The sequence below is a fragment of the Catharus ustulatus genome, chromosome 7 (genome assembly GCF_009819885.2).
Source record: "Catharus ustulatus isolate bCatUst1 chromosome 7, bCatUst1.pri.v2, whole genome shotgun sequence".
NCBI lineage: Eukaryota > Metazoa > Chordata > Aves > Passeriformes > Turdidae > Catharus > Catharus ustulatus.
In genome coordinates, this window is record NC_046227.1 from 19,752,004 (window position 1) to 19,770,779 (window position 18,776).

Below are 18,776 nucleotides of genomic sequence, written 5' to 3' on the forward strand. Positions count from 1 at the left end.
GAGGACTCCTGAAAAAGCAGCTCTGAGTTACTAGCACTAGGAGGTTCTTCTGCTGCTTTCTGCACACATTTTACTGTATCAAAAGAATTCCATATACAGTAATTTCACTATTATAAGCCGCACCATTTTGACTAAAAGTTTGGTCCAAACCCAAAGTGCGGCTTATAATCAGGTGCGGCTTATATATGGACAAAGAACAAAAAGTTGCTGTTTTAGTTTGGAGGACAGGTGTCTGCTGAGAAAGGCAGGAACTTCTCTTTGAAATGGAGAATGTAAACCCCCTCCCTCCAAATTATTATAATTTTGAAATCAAGGGGCTTTCAGGCAAAAATATGGGAATTAGGAATAACAGTTCTTTTCTAGGGAAATTAAAGTAGAAATACAGTACTACAAAGAAACAAACTCCAAACCCTGACAAAGTCAGAGTACAACCTGACACCCTGTCAGGCAGGGTGTTGGTAGCAGTCCCATTAAATGGTGGTTGCATCCTCCTGCAGTGACAGATGTGGTTCAGTTGGAGCAGTGCTCCTGTACAAGGTGCAGTTTCCCTCTGGAGGTCCAGTGGTGATGTGGAGAAATCCAGTTTTCCTCTGGAGTCCAGTGGAGAAAGGGGCTCCCTTAGTGTCGCAAAACCTCTGTTTTTATCTTGGTAAGAAATGTTGGGCTCTTCCCCCTGGCAGAAGCAACTTCCAATGGGATGAAGCAACTTTATCAGTCCCACAGTGGGACTCAATGGGCCATTAGCAGAAAATGACTCGCTTGTGAAAAGATAAAGAACAATGCCCTGCCTGGTTTCAATGGATGGCCCATTAGCAGAATATCTGCCGTTGAGATAAGGATCACTGCCCCCACCCTCAACAGATGGTGATAGAATAGATACCTTTTATCACACTCTGTATTGTAATGTGCGGCTTATAATCAGGTGCGGCTTATAATCGTGAAATTACTGTACTCTGAAAAGTGCCTTAAATGTAATGTAAAGATATTTTTCCTTTTTTTAGACAAAACGAAAAAGTATGTTATGATCATCTCTCTGGTCTGTGATAACAGAAATGCAACCAGAAAAAAGTGAACAACTGTCTGTTCATCTGCACAGAACATATTGCCAGGGAAGGGGTATCTCACCAAACAGGGAAGATTTTCAAGGCACACCCGGCCTTTCTGCCTTTTCCCTCTGAAACTGTTAAGCTGGCATAAGTGTTCAAGGTTCAGATATAGCAAGCAAATACAACAAGTAATTCTAATCTTCAGTAAAAATCAGATGCAGACATGCATAGAAGAGTAATCTCAGTGTATATATACTCAGTTTCTTAGTATATTCACATGACCCTACTCATAACTTACATAAGAATAATTTTCTTTTCTATTATGCTTATCCCATGCAGTAATTCTGCATATTTCTTGTTATCATGACAGATAAAAGAATTGTACAATTCAAGAAATAATAATAGCAGTGAAAGTCAGTGAAAGTCAGCTGAAAGTAAAAGAAAGATTTTCAGGGAAAGTAGAAAACAGAAGGGAGAGAAAAGGACTGTTTTTCAAATAAGTCTAACCAAAATCATAGAAAAATTAAAAGTACACTTTGGGAACACAGAGGGATAGTCCACCACAGCCAGAAAGCGTCAGGTCATTTTTAAAGGCAGATTGAATTATGTAACACACTAGAACAAAATTTATAAGCCATTGCTTTAATTCTGAATAATTTTTAGGAATTAAAAGTCTTTCCTGGTATTTTGGTTCAACAGGGGATTTTTGGATTGTACGTAGTCATAAGCATGTGAATGGTTTCATTAAGTCCAGTGGGAATACTCATGTGCATGAAGTTAGACGTGCTTTAATTCCTTGCTGATGTGGGGCCAATGAATTTAATGGGCTGTTTTAACAAACATTTTAATAGATACATATTACTAACCACCTGGAGAGTGAAGGTAATAGAAACTATTCTCTTGTTAGCTTTAAAAGCTTTAAACAAAATGTTTTGTCTTAAGAAGCTAGTTGGTTTATAACATAATGTGAAACTCTGTTGTGGTATGAGAGGTTATATGGTCTAAACCTTTGGTCATTTATTTTGCTCTAAGCTTTGCTCATTCAAGAGAACTTGAAGGTGTAATATATTCTGATTATTTAAGAGATAAATGTGTTTTAAAATGAGCTAGTTGGTAAGAAGAGCCTTATCAAGCTGAGCTATGCCAACAAAATCTGTTTGCCTTTGTCATATGGGATTTGTATGATAGTATCTATTTCAGAGAATTTACTTCTTTTATTAGTAGTGAGTTACATTAATTCTATAAAGTAAACGAAGCTTGAAAAATCATTTGTGCATAATAGAACTTGAGAATTCTAGCTTTTTGCCATTTTTTTCCCCAACAATATGCCTGCATAGGTATCCAGTATGGGCTTCTCCAGGTTTTCATGGTAAGTTGAGCAGCAACATGAGCATTGCCTTCATTGTTTTTCAGTGGACACAACAGAAGTTGTTGGTACTCAGTCATAGAGCTTGCAATAAATTTTGCTTAATATCTCTTCCAGGAAAATAAGATTTTGGCATAACTGGAACATTTAGGAAAAGCTTCCATAGCACTTTAGTGGTTTGAGGGTATTGTTCTTGCTGAAAAATTGAAGCAAGTTGGCATATATTGTTACTGGTTATAAAAAAACTCAAATCTCATGGTGATGGGAGAAATAATCTATGGATCAGCATTATCTTATTTTTTTTCAGGACCTGAGTATTTATTCAGTGCGGAATTGCAGATTTCAGTGCCTGGTTTTAGCTATTAGAAGTTTAAGAGTTTTTGCCAGTGATTTCAAACGAAAATGAGTCTATAGGGAATTTACTTCTCATAAGACTGTCTGAATGCAAAATGGGATATTATGGCTCTCACGGGAGCATAGAAAAACATTATCCCCTATGGGGCTGTCACATTTTTGGAAAAAGCTTCGTGCATAAGAGGTATGAATTGTTGACTGTGCATTTTTGCATAAATCATATTCTTTGTTATTCCTGGTGGATCAAAAAATGCTTTTGAAACATGCTGTGCCATATTTAGACTCAGAGGCAAAGTAGATGTGGAGTGGAGGATTCTGTTTTCTTAGAGAGGGGAAAAAAAGGTTTTGTACTAGAAATCTCTAAAAGGAGAAGGGAAAAAGACCCCCAAAATAGTCCTTTAGTCCAAAGACACCTGAAAAACTTCAGAAGATGCAGAAAAGAGGCACAAAATATACTGCCACAGAGAGAGCTGTAGCTCTGTCTAGTTAATGTAAGATAGTTGTGGAGTGATATGGTCATAATATATAATTATCCTTCCAAAAATAAAGGAGGAGGAGGTATTAAAGGTCTCTTTAATTTGGTAGGGAAAAAAAGAAAAACAACCAATGGCTGAAAGTTGAACTTGATAGAAGAACAGGTCTTAATTTGAACAATGAGCTTAATATTAGCAGCATTAACTAGAAAGGTCTTGCACATTCAAATTTCCCTTTCCCTTTAAAATTCTGGAGTCTGAAATACGTAGATGTGCAGTCTAAACATTTTCTGATCAAAAAAAGGAGTGGAATCAATAATTGTTTGTTATGATGTAGAAGGCTTGTTAATTTTACTGGGAGACTGGACAAGTCTTTTAATGCTATTTGTTTGGGTAATTGGTTATTTTATATAAGATCAAGTCCTAGACACTCAGAATTCAGTAAGTGGTTTTCAATCAGAAATCTGATCATGCATATTCTTTCTCTGTTAAAACAAACCAAAAAACAGCTATAGCCTCTTTTTGATACTGTCAAGCAATGGTCTCCAAAGTGGAATATGTGCACCCTGGAGGACATGCAAGACAGTCCTTTGGGGTGCAGGAATCTAACATTTTTTTGTGAATAAACGCTTTTTAAATATTTCTTTTTTCATCCATCCGACTGTAACTTTTATTTTGGTGTATGTTGCCTTAGGTTTTACTAGCAGAGTAGTACAGGTACATTATATGTAAATAAATATACAAACATTGGGAGAGCAGACTCATAAATATTTTAATGGTAGCAGTGACCATCAGAAGGGTTTGGAGACCACTGCCTTAAAGCAAGGTATCAGGTCAATGTGGCAATGCTAACCTTCAGAGCTGTTGCTATGGCCATTTTCTGATGACATCTTTTCAAAGATTGCTCTCCCTCTTTTCACGCTAGACTCCTCCTGAGAAATGGCAGAATGGTTCCCAGGCTGACTCTTCAATGGTGATGAAAGTGAATTTCTCTCACTTTCAGTTTCCTGTTGGAAGACATCAGGAACATGATATGTGTTAGAAGTTATTAGTAGGAAGAGATGTGTGTTTTGGAGCAAAGCAAGTGTACAGAGAGCCAGTGGATTAAATACCAGATGCTGTTTTAAACACTTCTTGTGCATAGAAAATTTGACAGAGGGAATTTTAACTTCATTTATCATTACATAAGAATATATAAAAAACAGCAAATGATGACAGATATACATGGATATTTGTACTTCAGAAATTTGATTTTAAATTCTACTGTGACTTACCAACTGAATTTAGGTTATCAGAGTAGTGGGTCTATGTTCCGTACAGATAGTTTACACAGTATCATCAGCATCTCATAATCATTCTGTGGTCTCAGCCCTTTGAGGCAAAATGGGTAAATAGTGCTAACCAAGGCTTTAATGTGTTGCAGTTTGTGTTTTGGGATGCTTCTCCTTCCTTCCATGCAATATGCTGCTGAGTATGGAGTTGGACTCGGTGGCTTCATTAAACTACTTCCTTTTTATTATTTGCAGACAGCTTTATGATTATGTACAAATTTTGTGCTACCCTTAGATGTGATCTCACTGAAGTAACTTCTAACTGCTTTTAGACTTAGTTATTATGCATAGTTTGTGTAAGAAACAGAATAATTTGACCCCTGAGTTGATTATCCTAGGTGGAGAGTATTTTCCCGTAACTACTGAAAAAAAGAAAAAAAATGCACTGCAAATTATTGAATCCTCAAATAGAAATAGTACAAAGGAAATAATGTAAAATAAATTATAAAAGCCTTTTTTTTTTTTTGCAGTAAAATATAAACAATTTATATGTGCTTACCTTGGATTTTATGGAATTAAAAGCATTGGAAATGTACTTTTAAAATGAGTGCATTATTGGCAATCAAGGACGATTGTGCTTCACTCATCTTTAATAAATTTATGCTTTTCTCAGACCTGCTACCAATTTTTTTCTTATATATGAGTTGTATTTCACATCCTGATTAGTAGTCATTCATTCCAAGGGTATTCCTTCCAGTACATGCACAATAGGTTATGTCTTGTGGCAATCCATTATTTTTTAACAGTCTGTCTACTTCTATGACTTATGGTAGCTTTTGCTTGACAGCAACAGGAAGGTTTTGCAGGATGTGTCAGCATTGAATAAGATGATTAGACCATAAGATGATTAGACCATAGATGCTAAAGGTGTTTTATTACCAGGAGTATTGTAAAGCGCACTTTTTTTGGAAAACATAACTAAGGTATCACCAGTCATCCATTATCTTGTTGCATCAGTCTGTCCCCTCTTCCCCCTCTGTTCTCCCAACAACCATGGCTGCTCCTGAATTAAACTTGAAAAGTGGCCTTGGGTATGGTGGGTGGTTTTAGCAGATAGGCCAAGAGGTACAAACAATACACTGGAAAACCTGAACAAATTTTCCTAAGCCTGATCCAGGGGATCTTAGCCAATACTGTGGGGTTTGTTGCCTTTTATTTATCAGGTTTAATAATATAAACAAAAAACAATTGGTTTAAAACTAATTCTAATTGTTTTCTTATTGCTTTTACAGTTAGAAGCATATTTTCCTTGACTATTATGGAAAGTATTTTTTGGAGGCTAATAGCAAGATAAAGATTTCTGGAGTGAACAAAGTAGCTGTTCTGCTGCATGACGCTTTCATGCTCTTTCCTCACTAATGTGTTGATACTCTCAGGTTGTACACCCCAGTCAGAAGTGGCACAGTGCCAGTGAGGCAAGCTCTGTGACCAGGCTGGGTTACAGTGCACAGCTGTAATGGTGGACATTTGCAGCACAGGTAGGAGAGAGAGCTTGGCTAGAATGTGGGTGTGCTGAGAGGAATGACATGCTTGTGTGCCAGAGGTAGCAGGAGACAGCATGTGGCTGAAAGGAATAGGGTGTTTTGTGTGGGAAAAGCTATGGCTTAAACATGCTATTAATTTTATAACCTTTTTCAGAGTTCATTATAAGTTACAATTACAGCCCAGTATTGGTTGTGGTATTTTGGTTTAAAACCACTCAAGAGCTGACCATTGTGGACAACCCATGATGCAGAAATGACTCTGCAGAGGAGAAAATAAGGATGGGGAAGGAGAGAAGAAATTAAAAGAACAGCTGTGCATGTTGTTAGATCATATTTGTCTCCTCCAGGTACTGCAGGCAGCCTGGCGTAAATGAGAACAGCCTCAGGATCATCTTGCCCCAGCATTGTGTGTGCTTTCACAAGTGAACACCAGAAAATCGCTTCAATGATGTTCTAACTTCTACAGTATAAGAACAAAATAGAGAACTCAGAATATACTGTGTTTTCAGTTACCATTGGCATAGTTGAGAACAAGCTCATCTAGATTGTTTCTTTTTTTTTTTCCTGTAGATACCAGCAATAGCTAAAAACTTCAGAATTTACTGTTTCTTACTCTTAATCTTGCAAACCAGGAACCAATATAAATTTGATTTGCATTTTTCTTAACACTATGAATTGTATTAACTTGCAGCATGTTTCTATGATGTTTTTTCAAATTTTAATCTCTGTGGTAGCAATTCCATTACTTGTAAAATTTAAATAACTTAGTATTTTACACATTAATTTGAATAGGATTTAGAAAAAAAATAATGCATATTTTTTGACCATTTAAAATATGTATTATGGGATATTGGCCATACTGAAGGGGTTTTCATGTAAATTCTCTTAAGGAGAGACTTCTAAGATGTGGGCTGCTATGGCAGAAGGTACTTTCAGTCTCAAGCTGCTCTAACCCCGTTTTACAAAGAGCATCCCTGTCTCAGTGGGGGCTTTGGGGCAATGATTTTCTTGGACGACAGCTCCAGCTGCAGTGCTAGAGCTGAGAAATACCATTTCCTACTGTGAAAAAGTTATTGAAGAGTGTTATGATTACCATAAACTCAATTTAATCAGGATAAATTTAATTTGCATTCTTTTATATTGGGATAGCTACACAGATAACCTAATGATGGCGAATGTCAAAGACATCTTCTTAATAAGGATAGAATTAACATTTGAAAAGGCACTGAGGTAGTGCCAAGAGGTGCTTAATTAGAGGCTAATACATGCAGCTCTTGCAAAACTTGCCAAATGAAAGTAAAAGACTTTTTTTTTCTTTCTGATTAATGCAGCTTTCCGTTCATATCTGCTTTTGTAACTATATGTGTGGTCTTGGTGGGATCAGGTATTGAACTGGGATATAAACTGTTCTGTTGAGCATCCTGATAAAAGCATTTATTAAATTTCATTTTTGTTGTTGGATACAATTTGTTGAAGTCTGTCCATACTCAAGTAACTTCCTGTCATTACTTCCTGTAATTACTTCAGTTTTATGTACTGCCTCTGATATTATATTCTATTTTTACATGTACTTCTCAGAAAAAGGTGACACAAGAAGCTATTTTTATGTTCTGATCTCATACTCTAGACATGATGAAAAGAATAAAGCACTGTAGTGCCAAATTTCAAGGAATATGCAATTATTACAGTTAGAAATGCCAACAGTAAAGATTCCAATTTCACTGGCCTACTGAGTGGCTATGCTTCATTTAGATAGTGAATTTTCCACTTGCTATCCAGTCCTGGACTAATCTAAAAGTCAGTAAGCCAGAACGCATGAAGTTTTAAATAGAGGAAAACTATTTACCAAATTACGACTACCTTTTCTGCATACATAGAACTACCTTGGATTGCAAGAAGAATTTGCATTCAGAATATAAAGTAGGTTGTCAGATCTACTGTTAATGTTCAAAGTATTCAATATTTTTTAAAGGACTTTTTAAAATGTATTGAAAAGATGCACTCATCCTCATCCTGTGTTAACTACACTCATTGCATGTGCTACCTAAAGGGAAGCTGTCTAGCACCTAACTTTCATTTATGTGGTGTCTACTAAAAGGATGCATTTTTAAGAAAGGACAAAGAGGAGTAGAAGGAATAGGCCCAAACAGAAAAGATGAAAGTGTTAGTTGAAAGGAAAATAAAAAATCTCTGTTTGAGGAGGTAGAAAACGAGCAAAGCAGTAGGGTAAGTGTTTGCAAGTCAAATTTGTTGCTTTAAAGTTATGTTAAATCTTGATCTGTTAATGCATTTTACTTGGGTATTAATTTAAAGTTAGGGTTGCTCTTCAAATAATTGTTTAAAGGGCAATTCAGGTTGCACTTTGCAGAATTGACTCCTAACATTTACTAACATTTACATTGCCTACAAAAAGTTGGCATCTCAAATTCTAATTCAAAACAAGAGACTGCTTTGCTAGAGAGTACAGTAATTTCACGACCATAAGGTGCACCGGACTATAAGGCGCACCCTCCCCCGGGAGTCGGCAAAATTCGCAACTTTGTAGATCAGATAAGGCGCACCAGACTATAAGGTGCACTTTTTTCTGCAGCAAGGCTCCGCCCCCAGCTCCCCCCATGCGGTTGCTGGCCGAGGCCCCGCCTCAACCCGGCAGCCATTGGCCCCCGGGCCCGCCTCCACCCGGCTACCGCGGCACTGCCGGCTCCCCCCACGGCTCACAGCTCACACTTCCAGGGTGGCAAATGTCGCAACTTTGTCCATCATATAAGGCGCACCGGACTATAAGGTGCACTTCTGGTTTCGGGGGAAGATTTTAGTCAAAAGGGTGTGCCTTATAGTCGTGAAATTACTGTACACAGAAATTATTTGAGGCTAATTCTTGTGCTCAGCGAGTTGATAAAATCTAAAAATCCCTCAATCATAGTGAAATATATGAAAAATATATATATATATATATATATAGTATAATCTTGTCCTGTCTGGAAAATGCCTTTGGAAATAGCAATATGAGACAAACCTCTTTCTGCTACATTTCTCATCTGTAATTAAAATTATGGTGAGAATCCATTCTGGTATAGTGGGAGTGCATGGAACTCTGTCTCCCATCTGCTGGAATGCTGATGGCATTATTAAGATTGATGACAGACCCCCTCAAGTGACTATTAGAGAGGAGTGCTAATAACACCTGCTACATAAACTCTCTGAAGCCAGTAAGGGAACCATTGAGACAAAGCCATGTTTCTCGGCTGATGCTCTGCAGTGCTCCATTGCACTAAGACAGAATTTCTCTGGAGGCTTTAAAAGGAATCCCTGTAGCTGCCTGGAACCTGCTTGTTCATTTTATCTCCAGACCAGATCCAGAGATGCGTATCCTTTTCAGCTGGAGACAGTTTTAAAATAAGACTATTTTTATTTGGAGGAAGGGTATAAAATAGCTGTGCTGTGTACGAGAAACAGAGGCCCTGAAGAGAGCTTGTGTCAACCTGAGGAAAAAGAAGATACATTTGCAGAATTGCCATCTATGCTGGTTTTGTCTAGGATATAGTTATTTTTTTTTCACAATAGCTGGTATGTTTTGCATTTGTATTGTAAACAGTGTTGGGTAGTGTGATGTTTCAGTTTTTGCTGAGGTCACACAGAGTTATATGCAGCCAATTTTATGATATTCATTTGAAATGTTACAGCGCTTTTCACAGCATGATAATGAAGATTGGTGCTAAATCAGTAGTGGACAATGGATTAAATAGGGAACTGGAGGACGTACAGTAGGTACAGAAACTTCCCTGATTAAACAAATCCTGTACAGTGGTCCATATCTACTGGTATTTTTGGCAGTCAAAATACTTCTGTGTTTTATAAGCACATAAAGAAACTGAGGCCACAGTCAAGTAATTTGACAGTAGTCAAGCAAGTTTGAATGAGCCTTTTTTCAAGTATTATGGTACTATAGTGATTGTGTAATATTTTTTAAAGTAGGGCAGGTGCAACATCTTTAAAAAACTAAATCAAGATAAAATTTATGAAGACTAAATTTTAAAAACCAACTCAGTAGAACTTACTGCAGCATTTGAAAGCAAATTTAAATAAAATCACATAAAAATCAAAGAGAATTTATACTAAGTATGTACTAGAAGTCTACATAACTAACCAGCAGTACATTACCAGAAAAATATGCAGAATAAGAAGCCTGGATCTGAGACAGCTGTATTTAATATAAAATGTATTAGAAAGAACAGTAACAAAAGGCTATAGAGAGTACAGGCAGCATAGCTTTCTGACCATCATTAACAGACTACAACTTCCAGGCTTGATTCAAGTAACGGAAATTGTTTACTAAACCAGTGACATTAGTAACCAAGAATAATATCAGATCGTTTTTTCCAGGATCATGACCTGGGGCAGCATAAAAGGCTCTCCACATAGGAGACACAAATTGAGGTTTGAAACGCAGTGAAAATTAGACATAGTAGCTTTCCTCCTTTATCTTCTCCTGCCTTTTTCAATGTGCAGATATATACTAAACATGAGAATCAAATATGATAACTGGCACATTCTGTTTATGTAACTCCAAAATAATTGGAAAAATGTCTACCACAATATTAAGTATAATCCACACCAACATTTTTAATAGAATTCTGCTCTTTTTTAGTGCAATAAAGTCTTATTTTAAGTGTCCACAATAAACTTATTACCTTCTTTGCATTGCAGTTGTAAAAGGAACACTCCTGTATGCTAAATTCATGTGTCAACTTAAGTTTATCCTTTTTTCTTCCTTTATTGTATTAATCTTAAAGAACGTATTTTAGGATGCAATTTCTTATCTCTATGTTTCCACCTGTACAGTGGAAATTTGGTAATCTTTATCAGTGCTTGTGTTTGAATGTATGCAAGTATGAAACAAACATTTGGGAGTTCATGAGAACATGTGGGGGTTCCAGCTTTTAGTTTGTTTCTTATAAATTCATAGACAGTATTTGCTTTTCTTTGCAGATTGTTGCTGAAATTTGCTTACACACAGAGGCCTATCAGTTTAGACCTCAACATTCTTAAAATATCTGTGTGTGTCTCTGCCTTTCAGCAAAACAAAACAATGGTGGTGAAAGTGGTATTTTCTAACAAAATCATTTTGTGTCTGGTATTGCTACATACACTTACATTCTTTCTGTCATCATTTTTCACATGATTTTTGTAATTATTTTTAATTTTAAATAGCTGCAAATTATTAGAGCTATGTTGTGGTGTGAAACAGAAACTAAAAAAACAAAGCAGAAACAAAAGCAGAGTGGGGAAGCAAATGGCTTACCAAGTGACCAGTACTTCTAGTTCTTGGTAGGTATTCTATTTTACATACACTCTTTCCTCAACCCTCCCCTTTGTTTCCTTCCAAAACATTGCCTGGGTGCTAAGATTTGACAATTTCCTGTAGTGCTGGTTCCCAGATTTCAATGATACCACTTTTTGAGGTGGACAGAAGTGTTTTCCTTTGGTTGTTCAAGCAGCTGGGGCAGATCCCTCTATTGTACTCAAGAGCCAAAAGTAAAATGCACAGTCTTAGGTATAGCTGCAGTCTTTCCCTTAGTACAAGGTCCAAGGAATTGACACGTTATCAAAGCTTAAATGCATTTATTTCCATTAACATACAATAATTTAAAAAATTAAATATGTGGTGCATTCTCTGACACTCCGTCCAAAATTACAGAAAGTAATATATGTTCCTGTGCCCAGCATTTGTCATTTTTTCGGGAATTATACAGGGCACATTCAGCATAATTTTCTCTGTACATCACCAGAGAATTGCTTGCTGGGAATTTTGGTGGTCAAAGCACTCAGGAACTCCTTGTAAACTTTTTCTCAGTGAGCTAAATTAAGTTTTACCCCTCTGCTTTTTTAAATTACTATTTTAATAGAATGATTGTATAAGCTCTAGATAGCAACTATCTTTAGCAAAGGTTATTTTGTCTAATATTCATTGCATGGTTTTAAATTAGGTGGTTTTTTTTCCCCCCACAGTGTTACTATCTATAAAAGCTAGTAAAATTATAGGTTATCAGCATTCCCCTTTTTTAGGAAATAACATTTTATTTGGTCTGATACTGGACTGATGTTTGAAAATGAGCAGTAAGAAAAAATGAAACATTCAACAATGGGTGATTAACATTGAGCATATAAAGAGAGTATTATGTAAGAGATGTAGCTGCAAGGAATTCAAGATGAGCTATAAATGATGGAGTTTCTGAGTCAATGGGTATAATTAGGGGGAGTCTCAAATTTAGTATTACTGTGGACAATTTTCATATCCACAGTCCAGCAGTGATGTTTAATGCCTGTTACAGAATTTCATATAAACAGCTTTAAAGAAATACAGTGTATAGCTTGAACATCCCTGGGTATACAGAGTTCACAGACTGCCTCATCCGGAGTAACATCTATTATTCCAAACTTGTTAATCAGGTGTTGCAGTTGAGACAACCATACCATCACACCATGACAGAAGAGGAAAAACAGTGTTCAAGTATGGCAGTGGTATTTTCTTTTAAATTTTCATTTCCCATTTGCTAAATTCCTCATAATTGCTAAGCTTTAGGATAACATGCCTTGTTGCTTTAAATCTAGGCATTGAACATCTGGGAAGCATCTTTACAGCATGTTTTTAAAAGAGACAACAGAGCAAGCAGAATTTCTGCCAGCAGGGAAAAGAAAGAGCTAAAGGAGCAGAAAGAGAAGCACACAGATGAGATCTTTGTAGTAAAAAGGATTCCTGAAGGATCTCTTCTGTTAAGACAGCTGATGTAGTAAAATGTATTTAGGAGGTGATTTGTATCTTCTACCCTATAATGGCCAACATTGACATCTACCCATAAGCTGGTACTACCTGTACCTTGGACATGTAAAGATGGGAAGTCTTCTATACTGCACGTGGAAAGCACAGAAACTGTTCTGCTTTCATGAAGATTCACAACAGTGACATGCAGCTCCTGAGCGTGGTTTGTGCGGACCCATTCACTTCAACCTCACAACTTAAGAAACATGGTGAGTCCATTTCTCTTTGTACTAGATACTGTCAGAGAATAGCAGAATTGTTAACAGTTTCTTCTCACAAATGCTGCTCAGGTTGGAGATAACACAATAGACATATTGAAGATTTTATTTTACATATATAATAGCCTGTTGAAATATTAATTGTGAGTACTGGTCCAGGTCCTTATTTGATTAACTTGATTGTGTTCATTTGGCACTTTACGTGTTGTACTCCGCAAGCAATGTCTCTTTCACTCTTGTGTAACTTATGGATATGCTCTCTCCTGCATACCAGCACCTGTATGCCTGATTTCTCAGGCTTTAGGTCACAAGCTTATTTCCTTTCTAATCAACTCAGTGTTATGTTTTCCTACAAGTGCTGTTTCCAAAGACAGGCTAGTAATGACATATTTACTTCTCATCTTTCCACATCACTTTCATGCTTCAAGAATTGATTAAGCTACCACAGGCTGGTAAAATGTTCCAAATAGAGCAGACAGAATGACAGTGAAAATATTTTGATATTTGCTTTTTCTGACACATGGGACAAATATTGAAGAAGTTATTTAGGATAAGAAGTATTGTCTGTAAAATGTTGCAAACTAAATTTAAACTAAATGTGGAGATGAAGTGAAAGAACATGTTATAAATAAAACATACTTTTTCAAACATAATTTCCTGGCTGCTGACTGTGGAAAGGAGCTGTGCCTTTTCAAGTGCTCTATGGTCAGCTTCCCACAGAGGTTATCAAGCTCTGATGCTGCTGGTTAATAGCTTGGAAACCGTACAACAAAAATGGACTTGGCTAAAGCAAGGTATTTACTGACTTATGTGTCAGAAAGGGAAGAAATAATTTTTTTTTATCACCTAGAAAAATCAGTCCTTCACCCTCAAGATCAAACTGTACAAAACACAGTGCACATGGTGACTTTTTTTCTAAGAGAAAGGGTTTTAACTTTACTGATCCCTGCAGATTTAAAGGTGTTGATTACTTCAACACCATCCACTTTTTGGATAATTTATGAGTGATTATATTTTTAAAGAATGCTTTCATGACTGTGTGTGTTTGTGTGTTTTAGTGTCTTTCTTAAGAAATCCCAAGTGTCATGTTCCTTAGTTCCCCATCCTTTGGTGTGCTTATTTAATGACACACAGTCACATAAGAGATAGCATCTGCATGTGAAGACAGAGCTTCTTTGCTTTTCTCTGCCTTCTGGAGACTGAGGCAAAGAATAGCCAGTGTGTGATAATCCTGAATTTAGCAGAAGGTAATTTCTAAATCAGGCCCTAAAGAAATATGAAAAATATCAAATCTCCTCTCTGTTTGGATTGAAATTACCATTTTTTAAAAATGAAGTTAGCTAGTTGCAAAATCTAATTTCTTCTTGCAACCACCTCAGCTTGAAGGGCACAGTGAAAAATAAAAAAAAAAAAATTAAAGTCACACTCCTCAATCATTCTAAAAAACAAGGAGAGAGTGCAAAAGGAAACATGGTTGTATTTATTTCCGTACACCTTACTGTTCTTTCATATGTTTCATGTAGAAAAAAACATAAATACTTCTATTCTATAAATTTATATTACAGTATTAGCGTATTGAAAAAAAACCCAACCTGATGCTTTTCTTTTTTTCCAGTTTTCCTGAAGTGAATGAGATTCTTCTCTGTTTACTTTATTTAAAAATTACAGGCTCATCTGTAGAATTTTGGTTAGCACAAAATTAAATGATACTGTTTTTTGACTTCAATGGTCTTTACTGAAACACCTAAAGGCAAAACTCTGTCATATCTGCAGGTATACAGGAAATCTCAAAAACTGTCAGAAGCTTTTTATTTTTTAAAAATTTTTTGTGTTATACAGGCTTTTTGTTTTCTAGATTTCTACAATACCTATTAATCTGCTGTTTATACATTCAAATTTGTAGGAATATCTGTTACGATGTAATTATGGTGTTTAACAGCATTAAAAAAATTTGGACCTAATCTCCTAGAGAAAAATGTGCTTTGTGGTTTTAAATGGTCCTATTTGAATACTTCTCTGTTCCAGAAATAACTGTGATTTTTAGACTGCCTTCCTAGGAAATTCAGTTATCCTGGGAAGTGGCATTTGATGCACTGTCATGTGCCGTAGCTCAAACAGTAACTTCTCTCACTATGAATTAAAAGGAATGGTTCTACCCTTGTAGAGTGAGATCCCATTAGAGATTGTTTCCTCTGCTGTCCTCACCTCCAAATAAAGCCCCAAATGGTAAAGTTGAATTGAAGGCATAAGGATAAAAGTGTTCTTATGGATCTGCCAAAGAAAAATATTATCACTTTTTATTTGGTACACTTTAAAATGTTTGACCGAAGCATAGCTGCTTAATAATTAGGCAAGAAGTGAAACAAGTTGCACGGACTTCTAGAGAAAGCCTGAAATCTTGATGTGTCCCAAGTGTGAATCATTTGTGCTCATTTCAAATCGAGTTTTGCATAAAGTTATGCCAACAAGTGTAATGGTGAAAATAGCTCAGATGAGCTGGGAACTGCAGGTGATAAACAGGGATTGAGTGTGAGTCTGTGCCAATTTACTGATTAAACAGGGAGGAGCAGCAGTACATTATGGAAGACCTCTGTGTGTCTGTATATATATATGCACACATGTGCATAACATACTGTAATAGTTTGAGGAACTGTTTGTGAATAAAGGAGGTTTGGGAAGCTTCATTTTTACCATTAGAACAGCTGCTTTTCTAGTGTAAAACATTGTAAATGCCAGTGAGAAATCTGACAACATGAATACTTTCTAGAAAGGCAAAAATTTAATACATTTTCCAAACTGTGAAAAGCTAGGCCAGTTTAGAGATGAGTTAAAAAAGAATAACTTAAGTGAGATGAAGATTGTTTCTTCAGATGATTTTCAAGTTACTTGTAAAGAAAGAGTGGATACATTTACTTAGAAACTAAAAGCAGAGGAAAAAGTTTTCCTCTTAAGTGAGGGGGGGGGGGAAATTGAAATTTTACCAAGTTGTTTTTCATGATCTGCAATTAAAGTTCCTTGAATTTGGTCTTTTCTTGTGGAATCTTTTGACATTAAAAAATGTTGATAAAACAAAAGGGAGAATGCATGTGTCACAAAAAGAGCAAGTAAAAGAAGAGATGAAGTGAAAATCCATTTGTATGCTTCTATCTAATCCATCTATGCTGTATGGCTGACCATACAGCATTCCCCTTAACAGCAAGCTTTTCAACAAGGGGGATTTTGGGGCCATCCTGTGTACTTCTTCCCTTTCATTCATCCATAGCAAAAAATAGAAATTATGCAAGTGCTAGCAGGATACAAAACCAATCTACAGTTGTCATGGGGTTTCCATTCTTTTCCACATTACATGACTGTGCTAAATTAATATAAATGTTTCTGAGAGTGCTAAGGGAAAAAAAGATGTTGCTTGTTTAGACAATTTTCATGAAGGTCTAACCTTTTACATTAAACAACAGTTGCCTTCATTTACTTTCTGGCAGCAGTTCATATGTTTTCAGCAAAGGACGCAATTTAATGACCACATATACCAGATTATTTAAATGAATGGTTTTAATGAGTTCTTTGAATAGGCCTCTCTAAGAAGTAAGCATGAAATTACTTTCTCAGTTGGGATTTTTTCACATATTTTAAGAAAAATGTACAAAATCCCTTTACAGAAAACATGGGCCATAGTTGCTTTAGCATTTCCATGCCTTGTGTGTTAATAAACTAGTTAATTCATATGAGTGAGACACCAGTACAGTAAATTGATGTTTTAATATATTATTACTTCCCAAGAAACATTTTTTCCTATAGAAAAGGGGAAAATACTTTTCATTTTAACAGAATGGGATTATTAGTTTATGTCTAATGAAAAGATACAGGCAATCCTGATACAATAAGCCTAAATCAAAAGGCTTCGAAACTAGACTTGATTATTAACTTATTAATACATTTAAGAAAGAAATACATCCAAGTTCCACTGGGATAACCTCAGGTGAATTCAAAGTAATTTGAATTCACCAAGCAATTTAGCCTCAAAATTAGTGAACTTAGTATTTACTAGGTTTTTGTTATTTATTGCAATATGAAGTATTAATTTAATCAAAATAAATAGGATTGGGCAAAGTCTAAATACATTTGCAGGTGTCTATAATGATGCCTTTCACTTCTGAAGCAGTAGAGTGTTCTTTATATGATTGATCTAGTTCTTTAAAAGTGGCTTTATGGTTTAGCATGATTTAATTGACTTGATTTTTCTCTATAAATTTTGTATGTATACAAATAACAGCACTGGAATGAAAAGGCAACCTGAATGAGAGATTTTAGAATATTTAATCAGCAGTATTTTGCCTCAGAATAAAATCAGTTTTCCCCATGGAATAATGTAAAAAAATGGGCCCAGTGTTAAGTCTTGTTAGTCAACAGATAGTTCAAGCAAGGTTCCAACATTTGGCAGTCTTTTCCTGAGTATAAAGTTAGTTAAGATATTCATTTGTCCATAAGGTAACTGATGTAGTTCACTGGCATTTTGTTTAGACATGATGATTGAATTTTTCTGATTCCACTGTGATTTCTATGGCTTTGACTTAGTTTTACATATTTCTATTTCTAATTTTGTTCTAACCTTCTTTATGGCCTCTGGGTGAAACCACTACAAAAATCCAAGGAAACTACATCATCTCATTCTTCATTCTTCCCTCCTCCTGCCCATGGAAATGTACTATGGCTGAAAGAGATTGAATCTTAAGCAATCTGTTCACTGAAACTTCTCCATGGCCTTTTATTATATTGTGATATAAGTATCTTGTGTCAGTCACTACTTGATGATAGAACTGTAGTCATGAAGACATCCAATACAAATGTTGTTGTTTTTTATCTCGTGGTATAATATTTAACTACTAAAATACTTAGTAATCATTAATATTAATAAACACCACTGTAAACTCTAACCTCTAAAGTCTTTAGCTTTAACTTGATACACATCAAATGCTTAATAGGTAACTTTAAGTGTTTCAGTATTGTTTAAAGAAAAGTCTTCAATTCTTTCAAGAGAATAATGGTGTTTAACTTCAAAATATTATTCTTTCTCACTCAGTAAGGAGCTCTTTGTTCCAATAAGACTGAAAATAGAACCAATTTGCTCGTACAAGATTTATCATATTTACAATACTGAATGATTTCCTTCATAGGAAGAAAAGTTTACTTTGCTAACTTAAAAAAATTTTGAAGATCTACCAAACAGGTCTTCACCTTAAAAGCATTTGAGCATGCCACTTAGAAGCAGTTTATGGCTATTTTATATGGTCTTTAAGGTGCTCAATAACCCCATAAAGTTTTATTTTACTGGATCCTGTTACTTTGTATGTTAAATGTTTAAAGCCAATGAAAAGATTTTTTCATTAATCGCATGAATTTTTATGTTACTGTTCACATAAAAAAGCTTTTTAATACCTTTCAATACCTCAATTTTTGTGTATGAATTATATAATTGTCAGCAGGCATTATTTTGAATTGCAGTTTCTGGACCAGAAAACCATGTTTAAATCACCCTGGGCATTAAAATGAATTGGGTAAGTGATTTGACTGCATGGACTGGCAGGGTCATCCTGCAGCAGAACACATGATGAAATCAAATACTGATATATCTTTAGTTGTGAAGAGGGGTATAAGTTATTCAAACGGGATTTTATTTTAAATTTTTT